The sequence below is a fragment of the Aedes aegypti genome, chromosome 2 (genome assembly GCF_002204515.2).
Source record: "Aedes aegypti strain LVP_AGWG chromosome 2, AaegL5.0 Primary Assembly, whole genome shotgun sequence".
NCBI lineage: Eukaryota > Metazoa > Arthropoda > Insecta > Diptera > Culicidae > Aedes > Aedes aegypti.
This window is the reverse complement of record NC_035108.1, coordinates 80,811,569-80,823,878: the sequence shown is the minus strand read 5'-3', so window position 1 is coordinate 80,823,878 and position 12,310 is coordinate 80,811,569. Positions and strand designations below refer to the sequence as shown.

The 12,310-nt window shown below is 38.5% G+C and overlaps 1 long non-coding RNA gene across 1 annotated transcript; it reads left to right on the top strand.

The window, feature by feature from the left end:
* Positions 1-5,391: 5,391 nt before the first annotated feature.
* LOC110677211 lies at positions 5,392-6,121 on the top strand. Its single transcript, XR_002501026.1, has 2 exons — positions 5,392-5,459; positions 6,035-6,121. It is a non-coding gene; the product is annotated as an uncharacterized LOC110677211 (long non-coding RNA).
* The last annotated feature ends 6,189 nt before the right edge of the window (positions 6,122-12,310 follow it).

Here is a 12,310-nt window from a genome sequence, read left to right as displayed (position 1 = left end):
AGTTCCCAATTATTTGTGGGGATTCCAACTCAATGTTGGTATTCGCTTCGCAAGTACGCAATATATTATGCAGGCTGTCCCCCCGAGAAGCACAGCAATTGGTACGAATATTGACTGATTCCTGGGAACGATCATTACCGAAGGCAAACGAATGTGTTCCACATCAATCAGCTGGTCCATAAACGCACAATAAAAATAAGAGTGATTCGCACAATGCAGTCATTTATCATTTCCATTGGCACTAAATTTACTACCATTTTGGAAAAGCAAAATGATGCGAAAATTGGCGGGTTGATTGGGCAAATCGCAATCATAATGGTTGCAGTGCATTCCAATTGCATTATGGATGCCACATGAAATATTTGCAGTGATAGTTGTAAAATGGTTTTATTCAATAATTTGGAAAAAAAAAGCTGCACAATGTTTCTCGCGGAACATTACTAAAGGACCTATCTAACATTGAGAGGCTCTCTTTGTTTACTTCTTTTTAATTAATAACTGAGTCACATTAACCTCTTCTGTTGCGTTTTTTGTATGAAACGCTAGTCAAGGGAATTGACTTGCGATCTATAGTGAAAAACTTCCCAAAATCATTAGTATTCCACTGTTATAATCGAAAGAGAACGAGAGAGGAGAGAATCTCTCATTTGTACATAGGTCCTTTAGTAATGTTCCGCGAGGTTTGTTTTCTTCCATACATTGATGCAAGGTTTATGAATTTGGAAACTTATTTTCAAAAACTTCATTATTTTTACTGGTATCAAATAATTGTGGTGCAATAGCTGCCGGTAGGAGGATTAAGTAAGATCGTTTTGGCCTTATTCATTATTGTTGTATAGGCTTAGGTCCATATTTTGTTTTATCTCCAGAGAGGATGACTTTAGCTATACCTAAACTAACATGACCGTTACATCGTTATGTGAATTATGACATCGACTTGTACAAAATTAACCTGACAGTGTAGTCCTAATGAGTGATGGAATCTGCCTTAACCTGACTCCTGCGGGTTGGATCGATATTCGTGCATAATTACCAACCGCGTTGGTGATGGTCTGGTCCGTTGGCATTGTTTGACTACTAATTGTATGTTATTAACCTCATACACACATCTACACATACACATGTTCGAAGTGGGTGGTTGATCAAACGGTCCCTCATTGTCTCGGTATTCGTCGGTAATTCGAGTAGCTAGTCTCGATGTTGATCTTTTTTGTTCCATCACCACACAATTGAAATGGGAAACGGAACGTTAGCTTAATTGATATTATCATGTTGTGTTGATTGATATTTGAGAGCCATTTCTGTGGGCTGATGTGGCCTATCGTTTCGTTGATGTTAATGCATCAATAATGTGGGCGGTGCGGTCGAATGTCGATGGGCGGGGAGCTAATCGATGGTCATCAAGATGCATTGAAACATCCGTTAGATTGATTAGGGATGTTTATTTGAAGCACGCAACATTTCATTCGATGGTCTTTGTTGGACGAGTATACACATAACTCATCAGACTTTCACAAATTTTATATTCACTCATCAAACATCAAACCTTCATCAATCTTAATCGCCGCTTCTGTTCATCTTTTCAGAACTTGTCAACTTCAGGTAATTAACCCATTAAGGAATACATCTCATACCGAAAGACCCAATTTCCCGTCCAGCCCATCCGGTTTAATCGTCCTCATATCAAACTATTCATAAACACACCACTTACCACGGGTCACCGCCACTAACTAGCACCATAAGTAAGGAAAAGCTCTCAATCAAGAAAAACGACCCTTTCTTACAGTCATCCCACCTACCTCAAGCACAACTTAGGTAGTCATCATCTCCATCGTCGGTGATTCGCATCATAACCTTAAATTTTACGACACCATAATGGTGTGTATCTTCATTGCTTGCAAGTCGGCAACTAGCCTTAATATCTGTCCACAGTGGTTCCATTTGTTCTACGAAGCGGTCGTAAATCCTCACATGCAAAATTTAATGAAAAATCTCATCAGAATTTGGAAAATCAAGAAAGTCTTGACTATCAAAAATGGGTACTATAGATGTTGTTTCTGGGGCCTTCATTAGCCGAGTGGTTAGAGTCCGCGGCTACAAAAAATTAACGCATGTGTTACGGCAATCTGACTAATGATCTTATGATTTCAAATCATGCTGTGCTTTCGTAAGATGAAAATACACTGAAGCCATAATTAAGATTTCGGGATTCTTATTTCTTCTCGTGTATATTTCTAATTTCTTAGCTTTATAGTTCATCCATCAAAACGTATGAGAGTGAGGAAGAAATCATTTTTTGACGTTGGATAATGTCTTACGGCAACATACTGGGGTACAATTTCGAAAAACGAAAAATCGCTCGCGTCACGAAAAGTGGTTAGATTTTGACTGTTAATAACTTACTAACGCCCGCATAAATTTTCAAGATTCTTGCACCAATCGATTGGAAATCTTTCTACGAACCTACTCAAATAATGAAAACTATTGATTCGAATGACTAAACTATTGAAAAATTGGTAAATATCGAGGCATGTCTTATTTTTCGTAGAAAAGCACATTTTTCTTGCTGTTATAAGGTTTTGACGTTTTGAAGTTTACATGTACCGTAATTTCGGGTGAAATTGATCATTTTTCATGGTTTTTCTTGTCTGTTTTCAATCATGTTGAAAATGCCAAACAACTGAATACAAGTACGACGGTTAGCCTCTTTGGCTCATGTGCCAAATTTTTATAACAAATGTGGTTTTAGTGCTAAAAATCATCCCTCAAATAGAAAATCGGGGAATCCCATTTCGGGGCGAAATTGATCACTTGTCAATGCGATTATTGTTATTTTTTTTAAAACAACTCTACATAATGAATATGAGCTCCCTGAATCCGAATATGCTTGCAAAATTCTTAACTATGCAATATGTCAAGAAATAACGAATAGTTAATTTCAAGAATTGTGATAAAAACGCCTAAATGTAGGCAATTTCTTAAGGAAATACCGTGCTGCATCAATACCCGGACACTTAAGTCAACAGAAATGCTCAAGCTTAGATTTAGGCATGTTTGGTTAAAATATGCTTGAAGGGTTATTATTCAACATATCTTTACACTTCAGATCTTCATGAAAGTGACCAAATTTTCGTTATTATTCATGAGTTTTACAAGTAAATCAACGAAATATTGGAGCGTGTCTTGTCTTTAAATCCGGACACCTGATCAAATGATGTTTTTAAATCCGGACATTTTTGAATCAAAATCCGGACACTTAGGTTTTTATATGATATTTTTGCATGTCCTTTCAGGAAAATCATACAAACTCGTCGAAATTATGTTTTTTAATCAAATCTACGTACATTTTCCCTATACTGCCACATAGAACAACACGTAACTAATATTAGTGATTTAATTACCTGAACTGAAGCGCGTGTGGCTTGAACTTGTTAACGTGTGGCTGGAATTGCAGATATACACAATTAATCTTACATTACACCATTTTCTTTTAACTCACAACACTTTATATATATATATATATATTTCATGTCTTCTCTTGTTTTATACATCCAAAATATCATTTACACTTGTAAAAAGTGGGTCTTCCACACGATGTCCGGGTTTAAAAACACTGACCCGTAATCCCGGACAGTCTCTTAATAGTCCTTTGAATACACATTTGCTTCATAATTCACAACAGCTTTGTTACGAAACATTGAAAATATGTCTCTGCTTTAAATTCTGTTCAAAACACTTCATTAAAATATACTTCACACACTCTTTCTTCAACCTTTGATTTAAGTTGTGCGTTAAAAGATCGTTATTATTCAATTAACATGGACCACGAAGGAATGACGTCCGACAGAAACGATTAACGTGTTGTTATTTTATTAATTATTTGGCAATGTTAACTAGATTGAAAATGATAGTATAATAATCTTCAATGTTGAAAGTTTAGACTTTGAAAAAATCCCAAACATAAAAACATTCAAATTATGCATAAATTAATCAATATTATCAAAGTGTCCGGATATTGGTACCGTCCGGATTTTGATTCACCACGGTACCTGATATCTAACAGAAATGTAATTATTTCAACCGTATGAGCTAATTGGTACGAGTTTAGAAGATGAAATCGGGCTCGGGGATATATTTTAAGCATCCTTTACAAACTTTACTTACTTTGAATAAGGCCGTTTGTGTCGTCGCTATCTACATGTAAATGCATGCTAGAGCGATCAGAGTATCAGTTTGGCAAACAAAGAGCAAAAACTAATCAGCAACAACTAACTAGAAAACTAATTAACCAAAATTATAATTGATAAATGAATAAATTAATTAATCAATTAATAGTTATAGATGAAGTGTCTCTGGTTGAAACTCTTTTGCATCGAATGCATTGTTGTTACAGTGACCCCACGCAGTTGAATCACCCACAATTTATGAATCAGCTGACTTCAAAAGACAAAATTATTATCAAACTTGTCACAAAACATCACAGAATTATTTTTACTGATAAGAAACTATGTGTAAAAATAATTCTGTGATGTTTTGTGATAAGTTTGATAATAATTTTGTCTTTTGAAATCAGCTGATTCATAAATTGTGGGTGATTCAACTGCGTGGGGTCACTGTACTCGTTTTGTTTGAAATTGTGCTGCAATTCAATTTAAGCGCGTTCTCCACGGATACGACGAGTCAGCTGGATGTCCTTCGGCATGATGCTGACACGCTTGGCGTGGATCGTGCACAGGTTTGTATCCTCAAACAAACCAATCAGTTAGGCCACTCGCTTCCTGCAGAACCATGACGGCCGAGCTCTGGAATCGCAGATTTGCCTCTACATTTCCTCGGATACCACTATGAAGCAGAAAAAGTTCTTCATGGTGCGGAATTTCTTCGAGTATCAAGAGGAGATCATGCCAATCATCATGACTGGCGACTTTAACATCGATTTGAGCAAAGAGGAGAACATGGAGCTCGCGGACTTCATGGAGAAGTACCTCAACCTCAAACTGGATTCCGAACCTACCTTAACCAATCATAGTGGATCATGCGTGGACCTAACGTTCGACCGGAATATTTGTTTGGGAAGCAAGAGCTATCGCTATCGCTATTCTTCCATCCACCGAGTCTATCGGTGTTAAAGTGTTGACCGAACCAAACTTACACCACAGATTTTCTGTGCCAACACACAATGTCCATAATAGGTCAGAATTTGCATGCAACAAATAATATGAAAATTGATTAGATTTTTATCAGTAGAAATCTTTCATAAGTTTGTGCCGGTCTCAAGCCAGGATATAGATGAAGCTAACGTTATCCAACGTCAACTTGGCGGTTGTATCTCGGAAACAACCTCTTACTTTTTTTTAATTTTTGGCCTATGCGTAGTACCACTGTGCAACTGATTCGCTAGTGAAAAGTATGGCCGAACGAACGTCGTAACGTCGAGTCGTGAGTGCAGAAGAAGAAAGGTAGTGGCAAGAGTGATCAGGATTTCTTTCTAGTTTTTGCAACTTTTCCTCGGTGTTAAGTGCGGATCAATCACGGAAAATCGGAAGTATACTGTGTCAGAAATTGGATTTTGTGCTTTTGCCGGCAGGGGGACTCAAAAAAGTGCCAATTTCTGTTCGATTTCGAATTGGGAGGCGCCGCACCCAAAGAGTGACTACTGGACTTGGAGCTTGGTGGGGCTTTTCCTTGTGTGAGAGTGTAAACGAAGCATCGGCGGAATTTCGATCGGTGGTGGCCCCAAAACGGCGGCTGGAAGACCCGTTATTCCGTGGCGGAAGAATCAAGCAGGGGGTGAAGAGAAAAAATTGACACGAACCGCATCAACCGCGAAGCACTGCAGTGTGTTGTTCTTGGCGACCAGACGGGAATTTTTCCTTAGCGACGGAAACGTCAAAAATTTGGTGTCAATATTTTCGATTTTCATTGTTTTTCCAGGGCTTGAAAATTTGTTTTGATTTCAGTTTAGGTACTTCGACTGTTTCTTTCATTTGGAGAGAAAGAGTTCGGAGATTCATTCATTTTCATATTTCCTCAGAGTGTTAATTTTAGTGTGATGACATCATTTTGACCCCCGCCCGAATAAAATTGTGTCCGAAGAGCCGCGAAGAGAAGTGCGGGAGAAGCGTTCGAGTTTGACGACGGAGAAGCGCTTGAAGTCGTGGTAGAGTTCTGTTTGATCTTTTGACCTTGACGCTTGCTTTTGCCGGAGCAAGCGACGAGGGCAGGATCAAACATGTCGCGCGTCGATCTCGTAAGTGAAAAAGTGGCGTGATCGGGGAGTTCGGTTGGAGTAAGTTAAAAAGTGCCGCGATCGGTTCGTTCTTTTTGATCTTTCGACGACCTTGACGCTTGCTCCTGGGCAGTGCGTTAAGAAAGCCCGAGCTGTCGTCCGTGTTTTTTTTTTCGGGTCGCGCGCCTATTTTTTTTTCTGAGTGCTAGCCGAGCAAACGAGTGAAGCTGAAAGTGGATTGTGGCTGCTCAGTCAAGGATAACGGATCAATTGGTGAGCTCGTTTCATGCTACTATTTCTAATCTATAAAATATGTATGACTGCACATTTAATCGTTACAATGGTGGGATGTAAATATGATGTTTCAACAAACTATGGATGGTTCGTCACTGTGAGTGTCGACACAAACTCTGATTCATGATTTATTTATGTTTAACATTTTTTTTTCAGAACACCCCTTATATACCTTTATTTTTGTAATTAAAAAAACTTTGAATGGTTCGACACTACAAGTGTAGACTTGCGAAATGTTCACTTTATTCAACAAACTTTGGATGGTTCGCCACTGTAAGTGTCGGCATAAGAATAAGAGTGTTCTATGATGTCCCAACCAATTGAGTCTTTTGTTTCTTTTCAAATGAGTAAAATATAATAACACATGCTTTCGTACTGACAGCTGTAGGAATGTTACATTTAGGTATTTGTTCAACAAACTTTGAATGGTTCGTCACCTCAAGTGTCGGCATAATTTTCCTCTACATAGAAATTATATGAACAATTATATTTACGTATAAGCATGTATATATCTCACAAATCATTGTTTATCATGGTCTAATCGCTTATCAAAGTGAATCCTTTGACCCAACGATCCTCCCCATTAACAAACATCCCTCCCAGTAACCTTTGTGGAGATGCAGAGGCAAACACGGTCTCCAAATAGCAAAGGTTACACACTAACATTCCTTCCTTCAATCCCACCTGACTGCAAGGACGTGGCCGGCGCCGTTATTGACCTTGTATAAATAGAGGCACTGAATTATGCACACTGAAGAAGATTATGGCCAATCCCAGCTGAACTTCTAGTTGATTCTTTGTGCATTTTCACTGACTTCGGTCAATCACGGAATAGCAACCATTGATATGTGTAGTCAGTCTAAGCTAAGCTAAGCTAAGCTAAGCTATGCGTAGTACCACTGTGCAACCTCCCGTTAGTCAGTCAGTGGTCGATCACTGGCAGCAAGGCCAGCTTTTACGAGTCAACGGCATGTGAAATATTACACGCACATTTTGGTTTCCATCATGCAATCTTAAGTGTATCCGGTTTCCGTTCTGCGCACATATGTAGCACTCCGGAAACGAAAGCGGATGGGAAGCGTGTATCTAATTATTATGGGTGTGTGGACCAAGAAGCGAGCAAAAGGCGAGGCCTATTGTTTGACATATTTCATGGCAGGAACGGACATTGATGGACGTTAGAAGTAATGAAGGAAAATGGGTATGATGCGGCTATAGTTTTGATTCTGGTGATTACAAAAAATCGATAAGCTACAATTTTCCGACTAATCGGATTAAATGTTGAAATGTTTCCGGATTCGAAAACATTTCAACATTTAGTTTCTGTATTCGGTTTACAGATAGTAACATTCCAGGGATCTTCCTCAGCCGAGTGGTTAAAGTTCGCGGCTACAAAGCAAAGCCATGCTGAAGGTGTTTGGGTTCGATTCCCGTTCGTTGCAAGATCTTCTCGTAATGAAAATTTCTGTGTCTTCCGTGGGCATAAAGTATCATCCTGTCACACGATATAGGCAAATATAATGCACCACCATCATAGAGGTCGCTGGGGAAGAAGGAAAGAAATGTCACTGAAAATGTTTGTTTACGTCCTAAATTAAATTTTTAGACCCAAAAATTAGGTCAAAATCAATTTATTATTAAATTTAAATTGTTTTCCATTGGAAAAATCACTTTGACCCTTTATTCTTGCGATACGCGTGATTTTACAACAAAATTAACCACTTACAAAGAATCCGGAAGTTTATAACCTATGTTGTCAAGCATCAATTTTTCAATTTTATCCCACTATCGTACATGAGCACTGACCAGATCTGTACATTTTCCAAGGAAAAAAGTTTATTATGTTTTTCAATGCTCTCCGATCGTCTACAAAATAACTTTTCCGAGGAAAAGTGTAAATTGTGTGTTCCTTCCTATGCTGCACACGGTGCGATCTCAACCCAACCTCTTTTTTTCAGATGTCGGAGTGATCGTTTAGCTTTGAAAATATTTGCCTATAAGCATGCGAAAAAGACAACTTTGCAAAGAAAGCTCTCAGTTAATAACTGTTTTTTCTTTTGTTTACAGTAAAAAAAAAAGCTTCAAACGAGTGTGGGACTCACGTTAGGCGTGCTTAATCACTAAAAAACTTCGTCAATCTCAGCCTCTTGCTGTTCTGCTAGTTCGCTGTTGGAGCTTAATAACGTCAAAAACGCTGCTCACTCAGTGATGTCACATACACAGATTTATCTGTAATTACACAGATTTTTTCCTGCTTTTGCTAACAGATATCTTTGATCACAGATCACAGATTTATTAGATAGAAAAGATTTTTAAGATTTTAGGATATTTCACGAGTTTATGATACGGTTTTGGAAGATATAAAACAGGAATGCCATTACTCTGTTTAGTTTTTTTCAAAAACTTAAATATTTTAAATTTTTAGAAACAATAATGTGTCTTTAACTTACTTTTATTAGAATATGTTCAAAATAAAAATTGTTGACATTCCAAGAACACCCATAAAACGTTCGCAAAAGTTCTTTTTAACTTAAAAAAAATAAAATTTTAGATTTTATTTCAACACAGATTTTTACCAAGATTTTTGAAGGTTGACTTAAGATTAAAAAAAAAATTCAGTCGAAAACACAGATGAGAGTCGAAAAAATGTGGCAACACTGTGTCACTTCGACATTTCTATGGTGCGACGACTACTCGTTTTGTCCAATTTGCGGTTGAAAATCTCGCCGGGGCATTGCACAGCTTTCTGTGCGACGACGCATTCTACTCTTGGGCTGGCCTCACGCCAGAGCCCTGTTGAACTTCTAATGGACGCTCATGTACACTTCGCTACTCTACGACGGCTCGTTCCGCAGTGCCGTGACAAGCTTTTTTGCGTCAGTGATCTTGTCTAGATTCATCACCTTCAGAGTCACTGCCGGTGTTAGAACCCTCACCTCGACACCCCTGCCAAGGACCTCTTCCGCCAAACTTTTGTAGGCGGCGCCCGTGCGCTCCTTGTCACGCTTGAGCTCGAGGATCATTTCACCTGTACGAGTGCGTCTAATACTGCGTACGTCGGCTCCTAGATCTACGAGCTTCTCGTCGCTGCGCATCGCTATTTGTATTCCTCCGTACGCAGTGCTTCTTCCAGGTTGCATTTAGTCAACATTGCACTCCTCACGTCCTCTTCGGTTGTGATCTCGTCAAGTTCTCTACATTCAATCACTGCCTCCTATGATAAGGTTCTAACACTTGCCTCGTTGCCCAACGACTTCGTAACGAGCTTCCAGCAGGTCGACGGATCTTTTTTGAGTTCAAAGAGCATATCTCTCTTCTGAGTGCGTCTGGTTCACACCACGTTTTCACCCACCTCCTCCAGCTCTGGATCCTCCCTCACTCTCCTGAGAATCGCCGCGTCAGTTGTCTTGTCGCTTTCCTCAATGACAAGAGCATCGCCCTTGAACCTTTCATGAGGTGGCCGTAGCTCTTGTTTCTTCTTCGGTTCCAGTATTTTTCTCAATTCCTTCTGTCCGCGAAGAAGAAGAAAAAGAAGAAGAAGAAGAAGAAGAAGAAGAAGAAGAAGAAGAAGAAGAAGAAGAAGAAGAAGAAGAAGAAGAAGAAGAAGAAGAAGAAGAAGAAGAAGAAGAAGAAGAAGAAGAAGAAGAAGAAGAAGAAGATAGTTACGTTCCAAGGCATCGAGGTTGTTTTTAAAGGTTGTAGGATACTATTTAATCCTTTGATAGAGAATCTTCTGGAATTTTGAAGTTTTGTTCGAAACAATAGACGCAGAAATGAATTGCTATGAAGCAAGCGAGCTCACTCAATAGAAACCCTGACTGTATGGGTTTGACATAAACAATTTAATCAAAGAACAACGAAGTTATAAGCACGGGGTGAAATGAGCCAATAATTAGTAACCCAGCATTGATTCAGCATGAAGTCATGTGTTCTTGTTTTAATTGTTTTGGGAGGGACAATTCATATGTTTTTATCAATAGGAAATATCAAAGATCACTCGCTGATAGGTAAACCATTAAGAAAATGATGAAAAAACGTAATTCGTCATCAATTTGCGATATGTTTGATTGCTAGAAACAAGCACTAGCAGCGTATGAGCCGTATACTAGAAAAACAGAAGCAAGTTTGGGGCAAACCGACCTGAAAGTATGCAGTATGACAGTCGTGTTAGTCGTCTGGTTTTAAATGAAGTAGTGAGCCGTTTTGAGCCGTTTTGAGTCGTTCTGTTCTAATATTAAAAGTGTTTTAAAACTTTCTAAAATAGAGTCTATGAGATCTACCAGCATAATTCGTAACTTATTGAAGAATTTTGTATTTAGTACATACCCAGAAATGTTTAGAAAGATGAGCCTTAAGATTTATTATTGGGATAAATCAGTACGACACTTCGTTTACTTGAATGAATAGTTGAGGGGCGCGAAACTTAAAATAGGCCACTGATTACGTCTGATTCTTAGACCAATATTCCATGAAGTACTTATGGGAGCAATAACATCCTTTCAAACATATGTAAAACTCGGTTTACCTATGCGAATTGTGACATAATTCAAAACTATCAATATACATCTGCTTACGTTTGAAAACCTAAGAGTTCACACTCCATGGAGTTAAGCCAAAAGAATACTGCGTGACTTATTACGGTTATTAGGAAAATTTTTCAGTTTGCGGTAGCCGCCGAGTTCTACCGCAGCTGTCAAAGTTCTACCGCAGGCTTCGAAATCATTCTATCATTGAAGCAAACAATTTAATCATAGTATGCTTGAAAGAGAAAACGGTGTGGAAAATAGCAACAAACAACAATCATCAAGACGGTATCCAAGGTATCATTGATGCCTACTGATGATTTACCAGTACAAATCAGTGATGTGACAGCTGCGGTAGCTTTTCGTTGGACCGCAAAACGGAAAGTTTTCTCTGAAATTGCAATATATGACTCTATAGCTAAAGGTCTACATCATAACTAAAATTTATCGATAGATCACTGGTTACGCTTGAAGATAGAGTTACATATTTTGCAGGAGTACATAAGTGTGCTAACGAGTCTCTGACCGTCTTTATTGGCCTTAAGTGTTCGGAATATGATTCAAAACGGTACATGATATTTTACTGAACTAGTCGATTGAAGGTATTTATTTCAGCAAGTTTTTGGATGAAATAAAACACCTGTTGCGCTTAACAGCTTACCAAAATGAGGGTCTTGCCAAAACAAATGAGTGTGCACCTCTTTCGGAAGAATCAGATGCCCATCCTAGGGCTAGACATTGGATATATATAGAAAGCGTTGTGTTTGGATGGGCATCTAATTCTTCCGAAAGAGGTGCACTTTGCGAAAGAGGACCACGTGATTAATGAGCTGAAATCGAATTCAGGTTAACTTCTGCGTTCATGAGTCCTCTCATGGCGTACTGGTAACGCGCCCCAACTAGAGATCGGGGAGTCGTGAGTTCGATTCTCACTGAGAAGACGTGTAACTTTTTCGCAAATCTTCACATCAATTTGTCCATCTAATCCAATTGCAAATTATATGTAATGTTTAGCTTTTCGGTAGTTGTTAAACTTCCACTCGGCTGGTTAGCCGTAAACAACGATTCATAATTAAAAACAAGTAAGTATAAAAACGTTTTTTACAGGTTGGCTCCAAAAGACAAAACCTCGTTTTAAGAACTGACTCAATTTACGAAGATTAGTATTCTTAGGATCATGCATCTACTTTTCAAATTACAATTAATATAATCCTACCGAAGGATCATTCAGAAAAAAAGTGTCCATTTAAATTTCATACTAAAA